Source organism: Saccopteryx leptura, chromosome 3 (genome assembly GCF_036850995.1).
Source record: "Saccopteryx leptura isolate mSacLep1 chromosome 3, mSacLep1_pri_phased_curated, whole genome shotgun sequence".
Lineage (NCBI taxonomy): Eukaryota > Metazoa > Chordata > Mammalia > Chiroptera > Emballonuridae > Saccopteryx > Saccopteryx leptura.
This window is the reverse complement of record NC_089505.1, coordinates 334,303,767-334,310,312: the sequence shown is the minus strand read 5'-3', so window position 1 is coordinate 334,310,312 and position 6,546 is coordinate 334,303,767.

Here is a 6,546-nt window from a genome sequence, read left to right as displayed (position 1 = left end):
CCTCTGAGATACATTTGGGGCTGCACAATTCAGGTCTGCAATGCCCCGTGTCAGTCATATGTGGCCATCATATTAATAAATTTCCTCCTTTAAATAAAACCCTTCAAAATTCATCTGGACTTGGTGTCTTGACATAAACCCATGGAAGTGAGATAGGATACTTTACAACATTTAGGGTGTAAGGCCAATAGGCACGGCCACCACTACTACTATCACAGCAGCCTCTTGGCCCATGCAGGTTCGCATTGGATTCGGACAGTCGGTAAAGAAACAACGAAGCCAAGAACTGATAGGCCATCTTCTTTAATCCTAGTTTGCACCCGGCAGGCAAGTAAAAATACACACTGGGCTCCAAAACCCACACATTCAGTGCTCACAAAGCCACTGACTTATCCGAGTTTCCTAGAATCAAAGGTTTCTAGCTCACCAGCCTTATTCTCCTCAGTTCCCCATCTCCTTCCTTCTCCCTGCACAAACTCTGCACAAACTGGGTTTTCCTTCAGCACTCTGCCATCTTGCCTGCTTTTCCTGGCCTCCTCCATGTGGCCTTTCTCTGCTCTCTGCTCTGTAATGCTAAGCTCAGCAACCAAGAGAGCAAGCTCCCGTTCTGCCCCCACTTTATTGTGTAGATTCATAACCTTTAATCCAATATACAAAATAGGGGAAGTCTCTAATACCAAGTCACTTCTCTGAGGCATGATGGGATTGTACCACCCCACAGCAAAAAGGTTGGGAAAGGCTTAATCCTAAAACCAAGCCCCAGGCTACAAGGATCCTGCCTGCCCACAGCCCGCCCCCAACACACATTAATATCACCTGGGTGACAGCTTCCATGTGGGCAGCACCATCTTTAACAAAGTGAGCATAATATATTTTATCTGCCCAACAAGGGGGATATCCATCTGTCTTATTTATGGTTGTATTCTCAGTGCTTAGCACAGTGCTTGGTATATAATTTGGTAGTTTGTCAAATTTACTGCTATATTTGTTAAATGAAAGAAAAAATCTATAATATACATTGTTGTTCGGTTCCCATTCCTCACACAAGACATCACTTGTCACAGAGACAATGAGTACACGGAGGCTATATGGCACGCACTGAGGGACCTAGGGGAGACTGCCTCACAATCCCCTATACAGGTTTCATGAGATGCCCTGACCCCCAGTCCTTAGGGGTATTTATTGATACATACAAATAGAAGCAGGGATGAGAATGAGGAAGTCAGGAAGGGGTACTTCTTTAGAGCAGACAAAAGGGCAAGGGAGTAGCTCAAATGTCCCCACCTATTAAATAATCAGAATTGCTAATTCTATCTCTATTGTGCTGTGTTCAGCACAATACTGCATTCAGTACTTTTGTCAGTAAAGCCACTGTGGCTTTTTTTGCCTTAGGACACTGAACTCTGTTACTGTTCTATGTTCCTGTTCAGGGCCTCTACATCTTCCTCTTTTTTGTTTGATCTGTCTAATAACAGTTCAAATATTCAATAGGTTTGGAAGCACATTTTTCTACAGGTGGTAGTAATTGCAGTGGAAGGTGAAGAGCAAGCATAGAGAGAAACAGGGTTTTAGGGGTCACAAGCATGCCTGAATGTTGCAAAACTTTGGCACACCTGGTTAAATGCTTCTGTTATAAAGTATATAACAGTATACTTTATATTTATATATATACTGCAATCTGCAGGTTACATAGAGACACCAGGCAGGTTACAGAAGAAATTTGAGGAGTTTATTCATTAGCCAGCTACATGGGGCATGGTCCCAAATCATGTAGGCCCTTTTACCATTCTGAACCTTCTTTTATACAAAATCAAGTACTGGTTGGGATGCGTAAGAAAGGAGCATGGTACAATAGTCAATTACTAGCAAGCTTACAACATCTATCTATAGGATCTATTAAAAGGAAAAAGCATTCTTACACCACAAGATAACACAGTAGTGATAATTGTTTTACATACCCAGCAAAGACATTCCCAAATCTTCTAGTGTCTACCCCCATCCCCTTATTAGGAAACCTAATAAGCTAGCCTCCGCTTGTTTAGTTTACAAGTTTTTATACATATAAAGGATTCCAAGAGGGATGATTATTAGAAAGCATATAAAATGTTACAGAATGCAGGTTTTTCAAGCAAGGAGAGTGGGCTCATGATCCCTTTGTCTACAGGTATACATCACTCTCAGGACTCCAGGAGGGAAGGAAGAGTTAGAATCAGTGTAGGAGTTTTTAATCAAGATATGTAAACATTGTCTCCTAAAGCAGTGGTCCCCAAGCTTTTTTGGGCCACAGACCGGTTTAATGTCAGAAAATATTTTCAAGGACCAGCCTTTAGGGTGGGATGGATAAATGTATCATGTGACCGAGACAAGCGTCAAGAGTGAGTCTTAGACGGATGTAACAGAGGGAATCTGGTCATTTTTTAAAAATAAAACATCGTTCAGACTTAAATATAAATAAAACGGAAATAATGTAAGTTATTTATTCTTTCTCTGCGGACGGGTACCAAATGGCTCACGGACTGACCGGTACCGGTCCGCGGCCCTGGGGTCGGGGACCACTGTCCAAAGGATCTTAGGGAAGGGGAAGAGAAAGTTTTTCAGGTAAGTTTTATCTTCTTTGTTGTCTAGCAAGTAGTGGCCTCAGTCCTTCCAGAGAACTATAGTTAAACTATGACTAGATGACCCAATTGTCCTTGCAAAGCCAGGAAGCTCCTGCATTCTCTAAAAGAAGGAGGGGTTACGAAGCCTGACTTTTCCTCTTTAAAATGACACTGCTAACAATTTTTGCAATTCCTTGGCACCTTATCACACTTCAAAGTGCCCCAGGTGATGTCAGATGCTCCCTCAGTGCTGGAAGCAAGTTAGGTCTCCTCTTCTTTTTTGGGTTCATTCCCAGAGGTGAATTTACTATCAGCTTCTGGATTTCTGGATCCGGGTTGCTTCCTAGGGGCTGATGCTAACTCATGATGAGGCTTCATGTTCCTTTCTGGTATCCAAAGAGGACCTGTTGATGACAAAATTGCAACATCCCCTCACCTCCAGGTTAACAAGTTGACTGGACTCTGCCACTCAGGGCCAGATAATACATCCTGGTACAAAAAGGGGGAGATGTAGAGTCCCTGAATAGGAACATAGAACAGGGACAGAGTTCAGTGTCTTGAGGCAAAAGCCACAGTGGCTTTACTGACAAAGTACTGAATGCAGTACTGTGCTGAATGCAGCACAATAGGGACAGAATTAGCAATTCCGACTATTTATTTAATAGGTGGGGACATTTGAACTATTCCCTTGCCCTTTTGTCTGCTCTAAATAAGTTCCCCTCCCTGACTTTCTTATTCTCTACTCTACTTCCTGACTTCCTCACTCTTATCCCTGCTTCTATTTGTGTGTATCAGTAAATACCCGTAAGGACTGGGGGAGAGGGCTAGCTCACAAACCTGTATAAAGGATTATGAGGCGGTCTCCCCTAGGTCTCTTGGTGCACACCATGTTGTCTCCAAGTACTCATTGCCTCTGTAACAAGTGGTGCCCTGGGTGAAGAACAGGAATCAAATGACATAGACTTATAATGGGGGAGAGCCCTTCAACGAGTGATAAAAATGTGCTTTTAAAGACTGAAAATGGGTAAGACAGTATGTTATCAGTAATGTGATAGGGTGATTTTGGAATTCATTTTCAGTGGAGTATTTTCTTTTAACAGTTTAACATCTATTATTTTTCTAATTGCATACAAAATATCGACATATTCTCTTCAGTGGAAAAAATTAATAAAATAGAATTTCTACTACAACAATTTTATTTTATTTATTTATTTATTTCTTTTTCTGAAGCTGGAAACGGGGAGAGACAGTCAGACTCCCGCATGCGCCCGACCGGGATCCACCCGGCACGCCCACCAGGGGCAACGCTCTGCCCACCAGGGGGCGATGCTCTGCCCCTCCGGGGCGTCGCTTTGCCGCGACCAGAGCCACTCCAGCGCCTGGGGCAGAGGCCAAGGAGCCATCCCCAGCGCCCGGGCCATCTTTGCTCCAATGGAGCCTTGGCTGCGGGAGGGGAAGAGAGGGACAGAGAGGAAGGAGGGGGTAGGGGGTGGAGAAGCAAATGGGCGCTTCTCCTATGTGCCCTGGCTGGGAATCAAACCCGGGTCCCCCGCACGCCAGGCCGACGCTCTACCGCTGAGCCAACTGGCCAGGGCCTCTACTACAACAATTTTAGATTTCCTAATTTACTTACTGTTGGGCAGATAAAATGTATTATGCTCACTTTGTTAAAGATGGTGCTGCCCACGTGGAGCCTGTCACCCAGGTGATATTGGTGTGTGTTGGGGGCGGTCTGTGGGCAGGCAGGATCCTTGTAGCCTGGGGCTTAGTTTTAAGACTAAGCCTTTCCCACTCCTTTTGATGTGGGGTGGTGCAATCCCATCATGCCTCAGAGAAGTGACTTTGTATTAGAGACTTCCCTATTTTGTATATTGGATTAAAGGATTTGATTTCTACACTATAAAATGGGGGCAGAACGGAAGCTTGCTCTCTTGGTTCCTGAGATTATCATTAGAGGAGAGAGCAGAGAGGAGAGGAGAGAGAGAGGCCATGTGGAGGAGGCCAGTAGAAGTGTTAATCCAAATACGGAGGGACCCAAAACATGAAAGACAGAAATAAGGTCTGTAGTTTACACACCAAAGCTTTATTGTTTAGCTTGGCCAAGCGGCAGCAGCTCCGACAGAAATCTGAGGGAGAGTGCGCCGGCCCTTTGTTCTACTTAGTTTTTATAGTTTTGTAAGTGGGAAGTACAGAAGCAAAAATTGCAATTAGGAGCCCCTTACCACTATTGGTTATAGTCATATGTCCTTTAACATGATAGACCACGTTCAATTTGCAAGCTATACATCATTTTGGGGAAAACAAAGTTTACAAGCCAACACAATGGTAGAAAGATGTCTCTTTACATATTAAAGGCATTCCTATATTATCTAGTGTTTATCTGCTATCTCTCTGTCCAGAGTCACACACGCATTTACATAGGAGAGGTAGTATCGGTGGGGACAAATGCCTGCAAAATGACTCATTGCTATAAGAAAAGGTTTATTTTGGCTTTTCTCTTCCTGCACCTGGCTAGCCATTCACCCCTTTCCCCACAGGTGTGGTGGAATGTCTGGGAATCCATGTTTTCCTCCCCTTGCATTTACAATACAATGCCAAGGGCCATCCTGGTTATGCCAATCACACAGTACAGAGACTATTCTCACAATTTCTCTGCACACCTTAATCCAAATTAATAAAATGTTCTCCAAGCCTCCTAAAATATTAATATTAATTCTGTAGCCTTTGGTACTTTACAACACCTGCGGGTGAAATGGCTCAGTGTCTCCTCAGAAGCAGCCAAGATGGTGGAGTGTTGATTGAGAAGCCAGTTTGTGCAGAGTTTGTGCAGGGAGAAGGAAGGAGATGGGGAACAGAGGTGAATAAATCTGGTGAGCTAGAAAACCTTTGATTCTAGGAAACTCGGATAAGTCAGTAGCTTTGTGAGCACTGAATGTGAGTGGGTTTTGGAGCCCAGTGTGTGTTTTACTTGCCCGCCCTGTGCAAGCTAGGATTAAAGATGATGGCCCATCAGTTTTTGGCTCTGTTGTTTCTTTACCGACTGTCCGAATCCAATGCGAACCTGCATGGGCCAGGCTGCTGTGATGGTGGCCGTGGCTACTGGCTTTATACCTACACATATTACTAAATATTTTGTTTTCAGTTTCATTGGTCTTTCTTTTTTTTTACCCCTTTATGTATTAGAGAAACAATGTGAGTTTTTTCCCCTTGAGGTTTTTATTTTTTAGAAAGAGCATTTGCATTAAACAGTGATTAATTCTGAATTTTCTCTAGTCTTTTAATATTTTGCTTCTTATTACCATGTGGTAGGTTTGAAATTCAGTAAAATTGTGATTGTATATCTTTCAAGATAGGAAAAGGGGTATTGAAAGTCTATTCTGCACCCACTTTCCCTATGAACCTTGCAACATTTAAAAATCACCTATTTTATGATCAAATATTTGCTCTCTGGTGTCTGAAGAATCCAAGTGCATATTGTATCTTTGTTTCTTAGAAAAAAGTAAAGAATTAGGCTGGTCTCTTGTTTAAAAAGCGATTTCCGCCTAGAATAAAATGTTGAAGAGAGATAACAGTTTTCAACCTCAAAGCTATATATTTCAGTCAGAGACTTAATGTCTGGGTCATTAGACACAAGCAGAATGATAAAGATGGCTTTCCTGAGTCACATTCAGGGGAAAAGATAATACCGGCCTTAAATTAGACCCAGGGTGCACTTCAGACCAATTTTTAAAGACTTGGTAATAGGTCATTCCAAGCTTGATATATTCTGTTACTGAAAATTTCCCTTTAATATTTCACTGAGACACTTTAATTCCTTTGAAGTTGTGGATGATTTGGAGTTGATTCACTCTCATTAACCTTAACTAGTAGTTCTAAATGTACTGTGAAAACGAGCAAACAGCCCTGTGCTGGTGTCAGCCTGACCAGTGTGTGGCCCACACTTCCCTTT